Genomic DNA, 20557 nt, shown 5'->3' on the forward strand with positions numbered 1-20557 from the left:
TTTTAATATCAGAAAGGGTGAACATAAATACTGAACACAAACAATAAAATAATAAAAGGACAGTGCGCATGGTCGAAACAAGTTTGCAAAGGTCACGGTGATACCACACACGTTACAGTCAAGGCACACGCAGATATGCAATCTCTTTAGGATGGAGACACACGCTTGTTTGGCTTACAAACTTATCACCTCGTTCTGCTATGTGGAATGCCTCCATGATTTCGCGGGTTGTTTGATTACGGTGCCTAAATAAAATGTTAGTGGCAGGAAAGTTAGGTTTGCATTGGCTGCACTTAGCACAATGCGAAGAAAGATGGTAAAGCGAAGAGAGGCATTTACTTCGCAAAAGCCGATAAAGACTATCGTCTTTGACGTCATTTGCAACGAAAGGAGCAGATACGCGGCCAATTTTTTTTATTTTGCCACCCTCTGATTGGCTAGGTAGCGCTCAAAATAGGCGTCGCTGAAGGAACGACGGGCATTGTGCTGCTGGAACTACGTGTGTCGTCTCCCTTCGTGGGCAACGCGGCGGTCGTCCAGGCAGCTGGTGGCAGCGGTGGCAACGAAAGGGAGCGTATACGTCGGCGTTGGTCTTGGCGTCGGATTTGGTGAGAGCACGGCGTCGTCTCCCTTCCTGGGCAACCCGGCGGTCGTCCAGGCAGCTGGTGGCAGCGGTGGCGACGAAAGGGAGCGGCGTTGGTCTTGGCGTCGGATTTGGTGAGAGCACGGCTTGTTTGACTTCTTGTGAGCACTGACGCAATTTGCTTGGTAGTCGAGGATTTTTGACTTTGCTAGATATAAGTAGTACATCTAAGAGCGGAACTTTTGTTATCTGCATTCATGATGCAGATGTCGGTAACAAACCCCAACCTAATGTTGCTCACCGAAGGGCTAGGTATCACGCGGAGAGAGCCCACGCGGAGACGCGAGAGACAGACGGTGCGCTCACCGAGCACATCTGCGGGTTTACCCCCTGCGTTATCGCTGAATGCCATGTGATAGCGTCACGCTACCTTTCGCGCAGCTGTGCGCTCCGCTGATGGCACGTGTGGCGGCCGTGTGCGCGCCTTGTGCATTCGCTAGGATGCGGTTATATAATTATAAAGGAAGCTCACAACAACGCATGGCATCTCACTTCTCTTTCGTCTCTGCCACCGATCCCTCGGAAGCGACAGAAACAGAGAAGTGAGATCGTCTAACACCGGGTTTGAGTTTCCTTCATTTTGCAAAAAAAGTGTCCACTCATGTGCTACACCGATACAACTCAACCAACCACCGTTCATAAATCCTGCATTCATTTAACCTTAACAAAGAACATCCAAGAAAGGGTATGGTTAAGTGCATTTCACTTGTATCTGGTTTCATCTTTTGTAGGGCCACGTGTGTGAATTCAAGTGACGTTGCATGGGTAATCGTTGTGGGTGTCGTTTACAGCTTCGTTTTCAAACCACCTTCATAGGGTGGATTGGCGGGCATTTTTTGCCCACAGGAATCGTTTTTGCTCACGTCGATGAAACCGTTGGGGGGGGGGGAGAGGTATGCAGCTTTGCTGTGAAAAAAAAATGCCTGCGGTATGTTTTGTATATATGCCCATGATTCCACTACATAGAGCCAGTAATGCGCAACGGCTCCTGGCCTCCCTGGAGGTGGTACCTACATTTATTAATTGGTCCTTTCTACAGTGTTGTTTTTGTAACTATATTAGTCTATCACGGCTGTGATAGCATTATTTCGCGTGCAGAGTATGTAATCCTAACTACGAATTCAGGCCGACCGATTACAAGCAACTTCTGAAAAGAGTAGTTCCATATGACAAGTCTCAAGCTATGAAAGCTTTGAATATGGGCCGTTTGATTATCCTTGCTCCTGATTTATTCGTATGCGTGCCAGCACGAATCGCTGCGTAGTTTATGTAACTCTTGCTGTGCTCATTCATACCTGAGAGACATAAGCAATAGGTGCATGCGTCCTTAGCATAGGTCGGCGTACTCACTCGTGAGTACACTCATTTGTACTCAAACTCGCAAGTGAGTACGATGATGAGTGAGTACACACCCAGAAAAAAAAGTGAGTGCGATGACGAGTGAGTACAGGGGTGAGTCCACCACTCGTGAGTCTGAGTATGAGTACTCGTGAGTATGAGTACTCGTGAGTACAATACTCATGAATACTGGTTTTGCGAGTGCCTGCACTCTTGAGTATATGCACTCGTGAGTACAGTAGTGCAAACAAGTTTTATCACGAGCTCGAGTCCGGACGCGCGTGTACGAGTCGCAAACGGCGGTGCCGCTGTGCAGCTTCACTGTCCAGGATGGTAAAATTAAACTACGAAAACTGCACCTCCCTCCTTTCCCGGTCCCTGTTTGGCGCTGTAAGCATTTCTCGGCGGTCGCTGGCAAAGGGGTCACGGTGAAGAGGGAAAAACGAGGGGGTGAGGGCCCGGCGGGAAACGCCGCCGCAGTTGCTCTGCTCCTATGGCACTTGTTGACTGCCCCAGTTATTTTTGTTGACGCGGCCTGTGAACGCGTGGCGGCTGCATTGCGCTTGCTCCCTTCTGGTTGTTTTAGGGGAGAGGCTGTGGAGGCTGCTAACAATGCACGCACTAGGCGTACTGATGTCCCTCTTTTTCGGTCTTCAGAAGTTTCCGTAGACGCATGTCACGCTGTGTAGTCGTTTCGTGAGCCGAACCGCTCATTTCAACAGTCGCAGTTAATTTACGTAACTCGCGTCAAACCGATTGCGTGGTTTGTAACGTTTGCCTCACCGAAATTGCCCGCACCATTCCCCTGTGCGTATTCAAGCGACAATTTGGCTGATGTACGTGCGCCCATATGTTTTAAAGCAAAGCTTTTTACCTCTACCCCCCAAGGGTTCTTTCGCGACCGTTGGTGTCACCAGAACAAATAAAAGAAATTACTGCACCGCCAGGAATCGAACCTGGAACTAACAGAGTTGCAAAGCAAGAGCCCGTTATCTTACCGATTGAGCTACGAGCCGACGCGGAGACGGGGAAGAAAAGTGGTGCACTCACCAAGCCCATCTACGGGTTTAACCCCTGCATTCTCCTTGAATGCCGCACGATAGCGATTAAAGGAAGCTCACACCAACCCATGGCATCTCACTTCTAGTACCCCAGTATGCTAAAGCCTGTGGCTTCCAGTACACACGTAAAAATTCTCACCTCCTTGTCGTCCGCCCTCACGACAAACGACACCCCAAAGAACACATTGAAATACTCCTTGATGGCCAGGCCATCACTCCAAGCCCCAGCATCAAGATCCTGTGCCTACATCTTCAGACCAACACCATGAGTTACGGATCCTTGCAGCGCCTCAAACACACTATCAATAAAATCATACACATGATCAGGCGAGTTTACACCAAGAAGCGAGGCCTCAATGAATCTGATACCATTCGATTAGTTCAAGCTTTTGTCCTCTGGAGAATCACTTACGTCAACCCCCTGCCTTCTTCTCGCCAAGGAGGACATAAGATGCTTTATATAATGATTCAAAAGGCGATTGAGCAAGCCATTTGTCTTCCCACGAGTCCGTCCACCGAAAGGTTGCTTAGCACGGGGCTCTACAATACGGTGGAAGAGCGGTTAGAGGGCCATCTTTCTATCCAGAAGCACCGAATGAGCAGAACTGCGGCGGGTCGCAGCATCCTTCTCCAGATTAGCTGGGCAGCACAGAATGCCAATCCGCTTGATATACTCCTGGACTTCTGGCGACAAGAAATTAAGATGCTCCCTTTGCTTTGAAATATAAACCCCTCATACTACGGGGGTCGCCGAGAAGCACGGGTTTAAGCGCTGAACACCAGCCTCGGTGGGCATCATGCAGTTATCTACACAGACGCCTCCCAACATTGAGGGCAGCAGTACGCCATCATTGTGGCTACCTCCAGAACGAACCTTCTTGCGTGTGCATCACTAGAGACCGAAGAAATGACGGCAGCAGAAAAGGCAGCCATCGCCTTGGCTCTCACTCTAACAGGGGTTCGTAAGGTAGTCGTCGATTCCCAACGAGCCTACCAGAATAACCAGTCAGGTTTGGTGTCCCGACCTGCACTGCGTGTGCTAAACACCACTCACGAAATAATTCTATTCAGCTCATCTGGACACCACCTCACGCTTCCATTGAGGGCAACGAATACGCCCACCAAGCCTGCAATTTCACCCCCGTGCTATGGAGCTGCATGGGGACAGTCGCCGGCTTGTCTCGTTCAGGCACATAACTCAGCATTATCGCCTTCTGAGACAGACCGTATCTTCGCCTTACCCTGACCTTTCCGTAGATCATCAAACTAGCCTACGGCTCATACAATCCGGCTCCTTCCCACACCCGACGCGTCTTCACTTAATGCACCCGAATCGCTACGACGCTGATTGTAAATTTTGCTCAGAAGTAGGAACACTCTGCCACATAATCGGGGTGTGCGACTTTAGCTCTGAGCACCCTCATCTCTTTCCGTCAACTACCTAACAAGATGAATGTGAGATGCTGCGGTCCAGCCCCTCTCTGCCTACCCAGTTTCAGCTGATCGGCAGAGCACAGGCGGCGCGGACTGAATATGCGCTGCAGTGAAGAAGGAACCACTGCCCTGTGGGGCACTCTGTGCCGTTCAGAAATCTAAATAGACGTATTTCCTCCACCTCGTACTCCTCCTCTTGCTCCTCCCGCGTCTCTGCAGCCGATCTCATCGCCTCCGTCCGCGACGACAGAGACGGAGAAGTCAGGTCGTTTAACCAGGCTTGAGCTTTAATTTTATATATAAAAAATAGTTTCCACTCATTTGCTACACCAATACAAATCAATCTACCACCGTTGATGCATCGTGCATTAATTTAACCTTACCAAGAATATCTCTTCGAAGTAATAGAGGGTCTGGTTAAGTGCATTCCACTTCTGTCTGGCTTCACTATTTGTAGAGCGATGTGAGTGAATTTAAGTGACGTCGCGTGGGTAATCATTGTGGGTGTCGTTTACAGCTTTGCTTTCCAACCACATTCACAGTGTGGATTGGCGCAAATTTTTTTATTAGGTTCCCGTTTTGAAACATTTTGCTCAGGTTCGCTAGTAATATGGTCTCGTGTAGTGCCATTTACAAGAGCGTTACATGACTCACACAAAGCGATAGCACTTCTCAACTCAGTGCCTCCGATGAAATGCCGCCGCACAGCCGCTGCTCCAGGGCTGGTTTTATACCCCCGGGTTTCCGGCGCAGCCGCGTGCAGTTCGAATCTTCCCAATCAGGACTATCACTGGCCGCAGTTTGAAGGCGAAGTGATTGCGTCAGCCGAGCCATGACAGGAAAGGGAAGGCGACTCAGCGGTGCCGTCTCCAGGATCTACTCGCTGCGGGTCTTTTTTTTGGGCCGGTCGTCCCAGGCATGATTTGGTGCGGCCGTCTCGATGGGAAAAAAGAGTAGACTCGGCGGCGCCGTGTGCCGCCAAGTTGCGGCACGTCTTCCGCGGGTTGTTTGACCGAGGCGCGAATCGGGCCCACCGTCCGCGCGTCGCCAGGTGCAGCAAATTTGTGTCGGGCGCTCCGGTTAACCGCACACGCACGCATACAAAAATTAGTGATTAAGGTCATACCCGTGTGGGTTTTGACCGTGCTGTGAACGAAAATAGACACAACGACGCGTAGCGCCCCTGTCCTGTCCCTTTCTCGCGGCAGGCCATCCCTCTTTGGCTTTTCGCGCGGTAGCCGGTTTTCGTCTTTCTGTTTATCTCTTACTTTGCGGGCTGGCGGCGGTTGCGAGTGGTACGGCTGCGCAATGCGGCAGCGTCTCTTTCCAGCTGGTTTTAAAGACGATAGCCTTTCTTTGGCCACCTGAGCGCGACAATGTTGGCCTGTCAGTCTGTCTGTCTGTGTCCGTCATAAAGATAATTTATTTCAACTTAATATCACGCCCCGCTGTATACATGGGAGATACTGCGGTCGCCGTTAAGTAGCTTTATGTACATAATGTGCCCTCTCTAGAACTGGCCAACTGCCCCGCGATTCAGCCGCTCGGCCAAAAGTTGAAATAATCCTTGATCACGGCCGCTGGATGAGAGCGCACGCAAGGTGCGGCCTGCTGCGTCGCCCGGAATTCAACGGGCGAGGGCGTGAGTGGCGGTGTTTACGTTTGTCGCCGCTTGACTCCCTCGCGGCGCTAGCGTTCGGGGACTGGTTTCGGGACGGAGCGGGGCGGTCCCCGTAGGCGAGCGCTTGCGCCGACTGAGAGACACAGCCAGCGCACGGGTTTTAAAGATGTTGTCCTTCCTGGGCTACTCAACCGCCGAAACTGTCTGTCCGTATGTATGTATATCTCAGTCTGTCGCTCGATTCAGCCACCCGGCCGTGACTGAAGCGGCCAGAAGTTAAAAAAATTCTTGAATGAGATATAGGCAACACATTTTCAATCTAACAAATCTGAAAAGATGCTCCATATTCGACAACATTGTTAAAAAAGATAATATTCAACAAAAAGACAGTAACCACCGGTTAGCTTTGTCTGACAACATCTCACACACAGCATGTATACCGCGTTGCACAGTTTGAAGCCGCAAGTTGATTAGTTACAGTTCAAGCAGCCGGTATTTGGTGGGACTTCATTCGTCCGAAATTCCAAAAATGTCACCTTTTCTCGGGAAACGCGGTGTCGACAAATGGGAGAGCGACGAATATTTGCCGGCGACGGAATAAAGCTTGCCTTAAAGACACTTCTCTTGCAAAAACAGGTTGGCCGGGCAGAATGCGCACTTCATAAAACGGGGACACGCGATAGGATGGTTGAAAAAATATTTGAAAAGACTAGACATTTTGCTATGCGTGTCTTTTGATACTCTTACACTGGCTCGATCATGTCTGGCCGCGCATAGAGATTTGTGTTGTTTCATTTTCGCTGGCACGACAACGCCATTAAACACGCTACTGAAAACTTGATTACAGAGGTTGTATAGAAAGAAAAATAAATGCGCCGTGTTGTGTTCAAGAGACAGTGCGTACGGTCCACTCTCCTAGCTGCTAAGCATTTTTTAAACTTTGCGATGAGAACTAGCGCTAGGTACATTTCCTCCGTTATTTCTTCGCCGATTTAAACCCATATGCATTTATCCCTGAAGATAACGGCCAGGCTCCTGGAGCAGCACCAATATGTGCTCAAATTAGCGCGCTCTAAAGACGTTGCGGTAGTTTTGCTCTGTGAACATAGTGCGCTTCAATTGGAAATAATTTTCAATTGGAATTAATTTTGAAATTATTTCAGGCAGAAATTGGAATCGCTTTTCATTGAACTGTATATATATATATATATATATATATATATATATATATATATATATATATATATATATATATATATATATATATATATATATATATATATATATATATATATATATATATATATATATTAATATATATATATAATGTCAAAATAAAAAAGGCCGACATAGCTATGATAGTAGTATTACTTCATAACTAAACACCGTGTAATCAAGTCCTATGTGCCGTGAAATTAATACAAATTGTGGTGTTTTATTTAGTGCACGAGGAAAAACCTACATACAAGTTGGTTATGTCTTAAACATTGAGAAGTGTTGGCACTCATAAATAACAAGCGCCGTCACAAAAACATTGTTTCTGTTTGTCCGGAATTTTAATATATCCTCTGCAGTCGCAGCTTGCACACAAAACGTAAATCTCTGCTGGGCGTGAGGTCACAAAGAGCATTCCGGGCAATGTAAGACACAACGACACAGCAATGCGAGACAGAAGGCACACTATCAACGCGTAATCCTGCTGCTGCGAACGGAATTTAACTTCCATCTTGACCGAATGAAGCTCGGCCGCCGCTAATCGTGTTTGTATTTTAACAGGCGTAAGTGCTGGTAAATAGAGAGTTTTAGCAGCCCGTATGCTCCGGCCGTTCCGTTCGTTACGTTGCTACCGGGTTCACCGGGGCCCGACTGCGCATGCGTGCGCACGTACCGGGTTCTTTCCGTGTAGTGAGACGGAAAACGTGTTCTAGCACTCCGTAGCGTCGTACCGTTCGTTCCGTGTGCCGGATGATTAGCCGAGTTGTTGCAAAAATCCACACGCTAAAAATACGTAAATAAACGCAGTTTCCCCTAAAGCATTGCAAATCTAAAATGAATCGCGCTCGACCGGACGCATTGTGAGCAGTGTTGTACGGAACGGTGTTACAAGGAACGGTGTTACAAGGAACGGCTTTCCTGGAACTAGTTCCTTTTTGGAGGAACGGAGGAACGCCACCGTTCCATTAAGGGTCGGTGGAACTGTAACGGTAACTCGTTACGTTTTCGAAGGAACGGCGTTCCTGCCGTTACATCGCTAGAATTTGGCTGTATTTGATGCCAAGGCTCGAGTACAAAAATCCACAAAGCGCTACTGCGTTTCTCTTCCTATAAGATGGTCAATTTGCTCGCCCTTCAGCCGTACGTGCTTCCTCGAAGGTCAAAGGCAGAAGAATAACTACGCAGCAGGCCGCAGCTTGTGTTTGCTTTCATGCTGGTTGCTTGCGCGGCGTTCGACGGGTGAATAGCGTAGCCGCGAGAATGCTTTTCACCCTTCATCGTTTGTCTGGGGAGGCCAGAATGCGCGTCTGGCCGATAGAATTGTTCCCTAGCGGGGAAAGAATAGAATTTTAGCAGTCCGTCCGTTCTGTCGTATGCGTTGTTACCGGGTTGACCGGGACCCGGCTGGGCAATTGGGCATTCGTCGCGGTAGGGGAATAAGTTCCGCGGGCCTGCCTTTGCCATGTCCGTGCCTCCGCACCCTTCCTACTCGCCCTTCCGCGCGCTCAGGAGCAGACCGGGCCCGGCCAACCCGGTAACAACGTAGCCAACGAAACGGACGGACTGCTAAACGGGATCCGGACATTTCGGTGTCGGAAATTTCGGTCCAGCACGTTTCGGTGTGGACATTTCATTGCACGGACATTTTGGTGCACGACGTCTTGACCCAGACATTTTGAGTAAGAGGATGTCCCAGGCATTCTTTGAACATTTTAGCTTTAATATTGTAATTTCGTGACTTGATATGATTTTACGTTCGAGACTGGTGCTTGCGCCGCCGTTCGTGGAAACGAACGCTAAACCCTGGCGGAGCATTCCCACGTGAAACCCAATTTCTGTAGCAGATGGTAAAAATTAACGTTGTTATTTTGGATCCGTTCAACCATTTTTCTGTTATTTTAACATTCATGTGAACAACCCTAATAGTTTAAGTGTTACCAAAACGCTTTCCTTTCACTTCACCCAACGGTGCAAGACGCTGCTGCTTTTAGTCTATTCCTCCCCCCCCCCCCCAGGGAAACTTCCGCAAAAAAAAAACAGAAAAACGAGTTCGATTAGGCGCGTGTGCATTTCGGTTTAATTAATCTCTCAATCAATATCGCCTTCGTTGCATTCGGTGTCAGTTCTACTTAAAACTAACAAACCAACCATTGCACTTACGGTGGCGTTACTTAGGGAAGGGGAAAGCTGAGCCCCGCCGGCAATCATCCCCCTAAGTAGAGAGAGAGGGGTGTCACTTGTGCTCAACGTTTTTAGATCAGGTCAGTTGGCAAAGAGCGCGGCCTTCGAAGCACGGCGGCGCGGGCCGCTGCTGCTGCCGACCAGGTGGTGGCGCTGCGGTAGTGTTGAGATTAAGGTCCCTGTATTACAGGGACCTTAGTTGAGATCGGTCTCGGCGCGTCGTCTGCTTCTCCTTGCTTGAAAAGGCGCCGGTGAACGCCCACCACACACTGTTAACGTAGCTTTGAAATGCACAATCTAACTTCGCTCTAATCTTCCGCTTTAGTGACCAGAGCTCTACGTTTTTATGGCCATTTTGAGGAGACACAAGCTCTACTTCGGATGGGAAAAAGGCAAGGCAAACGCTGTACAGTGCGCTTGCTTTCAGGCGCATCCCGTTCCAACGGCCGTTTATTTTCCCCCACCCAGTACGGGATCCCTTATACCTCAATAATATTTAAAGCATACCCGAACACGTCTTACGCGGTTGAATTTGCGGAAAAGCCTACAGTAGTCAACCACCCGCTTGGAATCAAGAAAGGAATTGTCATTTTTATTTATATATGCTGCGGAAGCAAATGCGGTAAGTACATTTTCACAGCAATATATTTGCAATTCTAACAAAATTAGTGAGCCGATCGGAAACCAAGCGAACAGTAGTTGGCTTTATTAATAACGAACAAAATAAACTAATTATTAAACCAATGTTTTTCGACGTTTTTATTACTTTGGGCGGTATATGCTTTCTTGAAAGAAAAAGTATTTCTTAGATTCGTCGTGCTATTTTTTTGTTGGTTTGTAAATCTGATTAACTGTCTATTAGGGTCACGGAAACTTTAATTTGTCTTCTAGTAGCCCGGATATGCCCAATATTTTACGCGTTTCGCCTGACAGTTTTTTCCATTGTGCCATCGTGTGTGCTGTCTTAACTTTTTCAACGTAGATTTTTCTGCTCGTTTCTTTTTGCAGTCGATAGATAGGCAACACAACTCAGTTTTGACTAGTCAGACTGCCTAGGAGGTTTAACGTATCGGCGCTACACAGGCAATGAGGCGCGCCCCATAGTGGAGGGCTCCAGATTAATTTTGACCACCTGGGGATCTTTAACGTGCGCCGATATCTCGAACACAGGGGTGTTTTCGCTTTCCGCCTCTATCAGAAAAGAGGCCGCCGCGGTCGGAAATCGAACCCGCGTCCTTGCGCCCAGCAGCACGACACCTTAACCACCGCGCCGGGTAAGATAAAAGTTTTGATCTGACAGCACCGTGCATCTGTTGTGCCACACACTGCCCTTTTTCACGGCTGTTGTTGCTGATGAAATACCTGGTGATAGGTATACCATTTGCTCCAACGGCTAATATTAAGGCAACAATGTAGCGGAGAAACGTTGCTATATTTTTACTGGTTTGCCAGCTGAGAGTGAATATTCCCCCTCTAACAGCCCCGCCGGTAGCGTAGTGGTTATCGCACCAGACCGGTATTCTGGAGGTCGTGGGTTCGGATCCCACCCGGCGGGCATTTTCTCACCAATTTCTTTCTGACAAAAAAATTCATCTCTTTCTATGACCCACCACAACCCCCCCCCCCCCCCCCCCCTTTGCTTTATGAGGTTTTCTTGACTGCCAACCCTTATTTTCTGTCCTATGTATATATATGTATATATAATGTATATATATCTACATTGTTGAAGACCAGGAAGCAGACGCAGTTAAAGGAGCACCGGTTTATTATGACCTTTGAGCGGGAGATTCGGTAAAGGAAGATGTCACGAGCCTCGTTCCTCGTCAGGCAGTTGCTTGTCCCTTCTTCCGTCTCGTCGTCTTGTTATCGTTTCAAACATAGCTTTTCGTAACAGGCTCCGGGCCGGCCAGATAAAATGAATCAGGTTGGTTAGCTTCTTCAATCCTCGATGATTGGGGTGTATGAATCTGAAGCTTCAAGGCGATAAAGTAATTGAATCGGCCGACGCAAAGTTGTTCCGGCCGATGTACGCACTTCACATGAACGAACCTTTCCGTCTCTACATTGGAAAAGCTGAGTCACTCGACCCAACTTCCACATTTGGCGAGGCGCGTTCCTCTCTCCTATAAGAACAGCGTCTCGGAGATGTATAGAAACCGGAACTGTCCTTGGACTAATGTGCGCGGAGCGTAGTTCATGCAGGTATTCGCGTCGCTTCACTGCGTATTCCAGAAAGATCGCCTCCGGCGTTTCTAAGCGGCGCGTTCTGCTGTCAATGCAGTGCGTTTGTTTGAAGGTATTCATCCCTCTCATGGTCACTTGGTTATCGTTTTCATTTATGCGTAAGTCCGTCTTTTTTTTTCACGTGCTTTCCTTCAAGATTTTTGTTGTCGGTATCGGTAATTGTCGCAAAAGCATCCTTGTCTGTAGCAGGTGTACCCTTATGTTCGTCATGCTTTTCATCTTTCGTTCGGGCGTTTGACGCTACCTCGCCACTGGCTTCGGCCTCATCATTTATTTCATTTCATTTATTATACCCTTAAGGGCCCGGAGGCATTACATAAGGGGGGGGGGGATAACAGGGTTTGCAGGAGTACTATTGAACGATCGAAAAAAGGAAAACAATTAAGGTGAACATGAAAGCCGGAAAATACAAAACAAAGAATACCTTAAATGAAAATTACACAAAAATGTACAACGGTAACAGTGAAGTCAGCGAACAGAATTCAAAATACGAAAAGCAGTTGAAGCATCAATAAAACTATCAAGCCAGAACAGTAGAATTACATTGTTAATGCATCATGTGAACGTCTTTTCAAGCTTGTCTCTAAATTGTTTGTTATTGGTGCATGTGGCGATGTCGGCGGGTAAAGCGTTCCATAGAATAATAGCGTTAGGAAAAAATGACGAAGCAAATGCTGACGTTCTGCCGGTTATCGGAGCTAATGGGCAAGTGTGATTTAAGCGGGGTGATATTCTGTGAGGCGGCCTTAGAAGCGTGTGTCTTGATTCTGGCCGATAAAAGAAATTATGGAAGAGGCATAGGCGAGCAATAACACGCCGTGATTCAAGGGTCGGAAGGGAGATAGATTAAGGGCAGTGACGCTGACATGACTTGAATATTGCGAGGTGATAAAGCGTGCAGCGCGGTTTCGAATGGATTCAAGTTGTACAGTTAGGTATGCTTGTGATGGATGCCAGATGGCCGATGCGCATTCCAGTTTCGGCCTTACGAATGTTAGATAGGCTAGCCTTTTTATTTCTTGAGAAGCAAGTTTAAGGTTACGGCGAAGATATCCAAGAGTAGGTGAGGCTTCCGAGCAAATGGTGTCGATATGCGTTGACCAAGAAAGCGATGACGTCATGTGAACCCCCAGGTATATGATAGGACTGAGCTGATCGGTATATTGTTGACGTTGTGGGTGTATTGAGATATGGCATGTTTCCGAGAAAATGAGAGTGATTCGCATTTTGTTACGTTTAATGGCATGTGCCATTTTGTACACCATAATGAAATGCTGTCTAAGTTTGATTGCAGGTTAGAATGATCATCGGCGGCGTGTATGGTTTGGTACAATACAGACATCTGCAAAGAGCCTTAGGTTTGCTGTAATGTTAGTAGGCAGGTCATTTATGTATTTTAAAAAGAGCAGAGGTGATAGGCTTGCACCTTGCGGTACACCGGACGATACGCTGGTTAGACAAGACTTGTGCTCATTAGCCGAAGTGAATTGCGTGCGTCCTTTTCGGAAGTGTTTGATCCATGATATCAGGTTAGAAGGGATGTTTAGTGATGATATATAAGTAGGAGGTTGTGGCTGACACGATCGAATGCTTCAGAAAAATCCAAGAAAATTGCGTCTACTTGGTGGTTATTGTCCATTTCCTGTAGTATGTCATGTATTAATTCGGCGAGCTGGGTATGACACGAGAACCGTTTACGGAAGCCATGTTGGTGTGGATAAAAAAATTTAATTGATTCTAGGTAGGTCATTAAGCTAGAGGTGATTCTGTGTTCGAGTAGTTTGGAAGGTATACTCGTTAGGGAAATTGGGTGGTAGTCTGTAATTAGTGAGCGAATACCGGATTTAAATAATGGTACTATCTGAGCAACCTTCCAATCGTCCGGAACGCAACCTGAGTGCAATGACTGGGTGAATATTAGATGTAGAATCAGGCTGGAATAATACTCAGTGCTTTTTAGAATCTTGCTGTTAATGTGGTCGCAGCCTGATGATGATGATGATAGCTTAAGGTTACTGATCAGGTTGGACATTCCATCCGGTTTGATCTGGATATCGGGAAACGTGGTGGAAGAAAAGAAGCGTGGTAATGTGATGGTGTCGGAATTACATGTAAAAACAGAGGCAAAATAGTTGTTAAGAACTGTTGCGCATTGACTGCTTTCTATCGGCTCCCCATTAGAGCTAGTGAGTTCAAGTTGCTCAATCCGGGATTTGGGAGAGAGCCAAAATTTGCTAGGATTTGTTTTGAGGATTGAAAGTAAATCGCTGGAAAAAATTTGTTCTTTGCTTCCGTTATTGCCTTAACGTACTGTTTAGCGCACGCGTGGTACTTTTCCCAAGTGCTCGTCCGTGTCCCCTCCGTCCCTTGTCTTGCCTACTGGGCTATACGGTGTTTTCCCAAGTGGCTGGCTTGTTACTGTGATTAGCTGATCTGTAAAGACTCTTTTTTCGGTTAAGAATTGATGTGAGGTGTCGCTTAAACCACTGGGTGTTTGAATCAGATGTCACGGTTAGTATTGGAATGTATTTGTTTTGTAATTTAAGCGGCTCATTTTTATACAGTTCCCAGTTCGCGTTCACGGTGCGGGTTAGATGTGAGTCTTTGAACTGTTCGTAGAAACTGCATAGTCCATCATTTATAGCTTCATGGTTCCCTCTTTTGTAATCAGTTATATTTTTTTATAGGTAGTTTCTTTCTTAGAGGCAGATATACGAAAATATGTAAAAGGCTATGATCACCTAAGCCCGACAATGATGTCACGCTTAAAACGTCATCGGGGTGCGTTGTTAAGAGCAGGTCGAGTATGTTGAAACCTCTAGTCGTACAGGTTATGACTTGATGAAGGTTGAAGTCGAGTGATAAATGGACGAATTGGTTAGTTTCATTGGGTGGTGATCTGTTGAGAACTGAGAGCTGAGGCCCATTTATATGCGGGAAATTGAAGTCACCAGATAGGAAGATAGAAGCTTCGGGAAAAGTTTTTGTAATTCGAGTCAGCGATTGGCTGAGTAGATCGCAAAAAAGACTGGTCGCTGTCGGTTGGTCTGTAACAAACGCCGATAATGGTTTTTACTGCCTGGGAATGAATTAGTACCCATGTTAGTTGAAGTGAGTCGTCGTGGCATATGAGTGACGAATCAATTGTGGTTCTGGTAGCAATGAGAATGCCTCCTCACCTGCGGCCGATTCAGTCACGGCGAAACAGGGTGCAGTTGTGATTTGACGGAAAGATTTCGTGGTCGAGAATGTCGGCATGTAACCACGTTTCGGTTAGAAGAACGATGTCAGCATTGATGCCATCTATGAAACTGAGAAGATGGTCACGCTTAGGTATTAGGCTTCGTATGTTTGTAAATGCAATGTTGAAGTTCAAGTACGACAAATGCCGAGAAGGTGAGCGTGGTTTGGGGCGGGCGTCGAGAATGGCGTCAGTTAGGGACATCAGTCAATGATTCGGTGGTTTCTGTGACGTTAGAAACGGATCTGGTGCATTCTAGTATGGAGTCAGAGATGGCGTCGTAATAGTAGCACTTTTTCCCAACATACAACCTGTCAAGCCGAAGTTTGAATGCGCATTTGGCCGGGCGGATAAAGGGGAGTGGTGGCAGCAAAATCCTCCGTTATTGCAAAATTTGTGTTTTTTAGTTTAGGACCGAGGACAGTATTTCTTCTTTTGTTTTAAAGTTCATGAATTTCACGATTATGGGTCGCTTTTTTTCTGGGGAAGGTGATCCAATGCGGTGCGCTCGTTCAATACTGTTAGGAAAAATTTCGAAGGATAACTTATCCTTGCAAAATGCCAAAACCTTACCAGTGTTACCGTTATTGCCTACGATCAGTCTGTGTGCAGTGTATTTGATTCGCACATTGCAATAAATGCTGCCATTGAAGTTTTGCCCTCGCCTCCGCCTGCCTTTGTCTGTCTCCGCACACAACGGACCCGTCCGCAGCCGGCGCTCGCAAGGCATGTTTGCTGAGCGCGGATGGCTGCGGGGTGGGAAATAACTAGCGTGTGAAATGTAGAACCCCACATCTGGCTCCCCAACGTGAGGCCTTGTTTGCGGAGATGAGCAGGAGGCACGGCACTATCCTTTGTTCTGGCGTCGGACGATCCGAGCATAGACAACAGATTTCAGGCCTAACTGATTGGAGCGAGTTATTTGCAGAGGCGAAGTTTCGTGAGAGTGAGGCGAATTATTTATTGCTGCGGCGTTTTTAATTTCTTAAGCGCCGAGGTTGCAGCAATCGTGTATATGGCAGGACATCGCTGCTAGTTAACACGTGGTCTCCGACTTTTTGTCGGGACGTTGTTGTTTATGGAAACTAAGGTTTCCGAGTTGGCATCCACGCGAGGCCAGGCACCCCGCGCCGTTGTGTCAGCCCGAAGTGAGTGAGTACGGAAGCTGCAATTTGGGTCCGAGTTTTCTGTTACGTTTTGTCGATTCCGGGAGTCGAGGCTCTGGTAGCCGTGTGGCCGGGCCACGTGTGCCGCAAAAGGCTAGCTGATATTGCAGCCTGGCACGGGCGCTCCGATACCGCTGATTGCGATAGGCGCCGTTCTCTCATAAGCTGCTTGCGTTGCAGCGAGCGTGTAGGACCCTCAACAAAGCATATGTCTCCTCACGGCTGCAATACGGCACGTTCGGGGTTTCTTTCGTTTGGTCCGTTTTATTTTGTTGTGTTTTTTGTGTAAAGAGCTCCAGTGCAACTGGAGCTCTTTAAGAAAGCTCCAGTTGTTAGTGAGGGCTTGTGCTGTGTTCTTTTCTTCGTCTTGTCAAGTTTGAGGTGTTCTTTCATTATGCATGTATACCAACTGCCGAGCTCTAAAGCCTATTAAATTTTAACCCAAATAACCCTTTGAGTCATTACAGGTACAGAGCTCCCGGGAATGCCACTCGAAGATCGCTGCAAGTTCCAGATGTATCCTCTCCCACAACACATTTGGACGAAGAAAAAATGTAAGTTGGCGATTCCTTTTTACGAATAGCCGAGGAAGAAACCACCGGTAGAAGAACACTTTACTGAAATGAAAAACGTTTCGGCTTCCATGTGGGATCCTCGTTCAAAATGAGACTGCTGGTACAAGGGGGGAGGGAGATGTTTTAGTACAGCCAAAAATGTGACGCAGATGGCGTCAGCATCGTGAAAGCACGTTTCCTGGGTTTAGTGCGACGTTGGCTCTGTTGGGTGTACTAGTGATTCCACATGAAGGTGCGGAAATGTTTTTGCTTTCTATTTTGCAAATGTATGTCAGTTTATTTCGAAGCCCAAAGTTTCTGCCTGTTCTGGGTGAGCATTTCACGAGATAAACAGGAACACGGCACGATTAAAATTCGGGAAGGTTGGCCGGTATGACTATAGTGTCTTCGCGTTGTTCTGAACAATGCGGTCAGATTACTGTGTAACGATTACTGAAATGATGTGAAATTATTTGAAAGGCCGTAAATCACTCCTCTGGTGTGGCCTTTCATTTCATTCTCTGGTCTCCGTCTTCATTTTCGTGCAATATATTTTTCGTACTTCACATGTCTGTGGTTTGATGTGAGGGGCTTATGGTTGCACTGGATTTTGTTCTTTTTCTGAAATTTTCTGTAGATGGCTATTCAAGGTGGGGAAATCCAAGTGACGGCCCCTCACATATATGCCTCCATCTGCGGCAGCAGGGAACAAGTTATTCAGATGACCTCGGGAAATCCTCAGCGTGCCCTGATTTTGTGCCTGCTTGTGTACTACGTAAATTGGGAAGCTTATCTCTGAATTTTTCCAAGCGCCTTTTTTTATGCAGGAAATTATAGATCCCATTTAAAGTTTGTCCAAAAGACAGATTGCAAGCGGCCTAGAAACTTGTTAGTGCTGCATACAAAACGGTAACTTGGCGTGGGAATCATAATTCAGTTGGAACTGTAAAGAGGAACCTAAAAGGGAAGTGTAAAGATGGATTCGTAAAGACAAGTGAATTCCAAGTGTAATATTAGACTGAGTGAAACAGAGAATGTAGGGAACATAGCCATAAACACTGCTTTGTATGAAACAGTGAATTTGTAATAAATGTTCTTTCTGCTTTCCCACATTCTGCGTTTTTTCTGTGGGGAATCATGACAATAACGCTGTACTGGGAAAGTGCACCTCTGAGAACCATCTTATAAATGTAGCTCAAACTCGAATTCGTCTGAAATTGTTCAATTGCAGTACCAAACAATTCGAAATACTTTGCATACATCCCTGGAAATATTGAGGTAAAGAATCTGTATATTTGGCCATGTTTGTGAAGCTGTTCACGCAACATTTATTAAATATGTTTAAGAAGGATATATGAATAAACCGAGTTTTACCTGGAAGTCTAAAGCAATATAGGAAACAACAGTTCGCCCAAGAATCCACACTCGTCTAATACTCATTAAAGAATGATAATTACATTGGGGTGGTTCGCAGCTTTGCTTTTTAATAAATAGCCCACAGGTGTTTCATAATAATAAATGTGAATGTTCAAAACAAAACTACTGACGCGAAACTTCTGGAAATGTGCTCCTGTTAAATGCGCAAATATGTGTGCATGTACTGCAATTCTCTTTTGATAATCATGGTCTAAGTTGTCGGACAATAATTTTTGGCTTAAGGCTATGTTGTTTAACTAATGTTGTTTCATGCCCGCAATTTACCAAAAGACCTATCATGCATGTTTGATACTGGTTTCTTAAACGGGACAAAGCTTATGAAACATCAAATTTAGTTATGCCTGTTTATAAGACTTAGGCGTTGCCGATACTCGCAAAGATTTTTGGGTGACTACCTGGGTAACGATTATCGAACAGTTAATGCAATGCATATATATTAAGAGAACATTTTCGAGCATTTTAGCACCGCAATTTTAGGAATTATAAAAGAAAATTCTCTTTTAGCCCCAGCCGTGTGGCCGGCAGTTTATTCAAGGGGAGAACAAAAGACACCCACCGCAAAAGTTTAGACGGCGCAATGGACAGCATGGTCACACATATCGTCTTCCACTAACGCGATATTTGTTTACCACGCGGAAAAGGCGCCTTCGGGGCGTCGCCACAGCGGCGCCGGCGAAAGCGCGCCTGGCGCGCAACATGACACCTTCCAGGTGTGGGGCCTTGGACGGCGGTAGATGTAACTTATATAAAGGTATACATGCCGAAAGCGGAAATGTAACCCATAACTGAGTAACGCTTACGTATATACGTATATAAGGGTTACGAAGATATAGGTTACATTTGTACCTTATAAATTATAGGTTGCGAAAATTCGAAAACGTATACCTCTATTAAGGGTTACCCAGCTTAGAGTGTACACGCTGCAGTATTAGGAAAATTTGGCGTTCTTTGTTGATGTTAACAAGGTGGTAGTTATGCCGAAGCCATGGTAATTGTGATATTCGGTATCGAACCACATGGTCGATTGGATCAAACGGCTACTGCAGCCTGTTTTTCCGGCCCTATACATTGTGGGGTTTGGACAATTGATTGGGCTTTGTTGACATTAACAGAGCAATGGCAATGCTGACAACTTGGCAATTGTTATTGGGATCGCGCCACACAGGCGGTGCGATCGGAGGGCTATTTTTCTGCCCTACGCTGAAGGTGCTGGGAGTTTCTTTGTGCAGCTGAGCCACCCAGGCTTGGACTACATGGCGGAGCGTGTTTATTCTGCTGACTACTGCTCCGGACGACGGGTCGTCTGCAGCTGGCGAGCCTGCTGAAGCGGCGCGGTGCAGCATGCCTCCGCAAGCGTGGCCGAGGGAGTCGGCAGACTCTGGCCACTTTGCGGCGAGGGGCTATCACGGATGTACCGCCACCTGAGCAACGCTTGCTTGTGCTGGCTGGTGCGATTCTTCCCGGATCTACCTGCCTACAGACATCAGCGGGTCACGACCGGGCCTGCTGGTACACTACCAGCGGTGGCATTGGACAAACGGAAGCCGGCGTAGGCAACGCGATGCACTGACTAACGATTTAATCGACGAACGAACTTTCCGTCGCCTCTTGTCCTGTAGTCAGCTCTCGCCGGCGTACGCAAGGAATTTAGGAGGGAGGGATGTGGGGATCGCGACTTGCACGCGAACCCCTTTCTGGCTAGCTTCCAATCACGGCCGGCGTTGCACAATTGCGTCTCGCTCGCTTGACGGGAGCCATACGGGAGGGCGCCAGCGACCGGAGGGTTCGTTGTCGCCAGGGTGGAGGCGTTGACCCTTTTCCCCTCCGGCTTACCCGAGAACCAGTTCTTCCTCTGCACTAGCGCCGTGGTTCGGCGAGGTCTGGTGGGTTGTCGCATGACAAGAGGATGCTCTCTTGCCTTGGGGATGCGGTAGCGAGCGGACGTTTCGGCGCGCCGGTCCGGACTTGGGGAACGCGCCACAATGGGGCGCGTCCGGGCGAGCTGGGAGACTGCAACCGTGCTCACACGCGCAGCGCTCCGCGGCTCCGGTATGCCATCGGTGAGTCGAGCCATCTCGATCTCTAGCGTTGTTTAATGCCTCGCTCCCAGTGTTACCGTTATGGCCTACGATCAGTCTGTATGCAGTGTATTTGATTCGCACTTTGCATTAAATGCTGCCGTTGATGTTCTGCCCTCGCCGCCTCCTGCCTTTGTCTGTCTCCGCAAAAAACGGACCCGTCCGCAGCCGGCGCTCGCAAGGCATATTTGCTGAGCGCGGATGGCTGCGGGGTGGGAAAGAACTAGTGTTTGAATTGTAGAACCCCACAACGTGTATACGAGGCGAGAAAGCGCACATCTTGGCTGGCTTTTATTAGGTTGAGGCATAATATGAACGAACCGCTTTATAAAAAACAGGTAATT

At 47.3% G+C, this 20557-nt stretch overlaps 1 long non-coding RNA gene across 1 annotated transcript; it reads left to right on the forward strand.

The window, feature by feature from the left end:
- Window positions 1-497: 497 nt before the first annotated feature.
- LOC144166370 (uncharacterized) lies at window positions 498-20310 on the forward strand. Its single transcript, XR_013321664.1, has 3 exons — window positions 498-717; window positions 16612-16698; window positions 17336-20310. It is a non-coding gene; the product is annotated as an uncharacterized LOC144166370 (long non-coding RNA).
- Window positions 20311-20557: the final 247 nt, after the last annotated feature.

This window comes from Haemaphysalis longicornis, unplaced genomic scaffold (assembly GCF_048455015.1).
Source record: "Haemaphysalis longicornis isolate Haplotype H1 unplaced genomic scaffold, Haemaphysalis longicornis Haplotype H1 scaffold_17, whole genome shotgun sequence".
NCBI lineage: Eukaryota > Metazoa > Arthropoda > Arachnida > Ixodida > Ixodidae > Haemaphysalis > Haemaphysalis longicornis.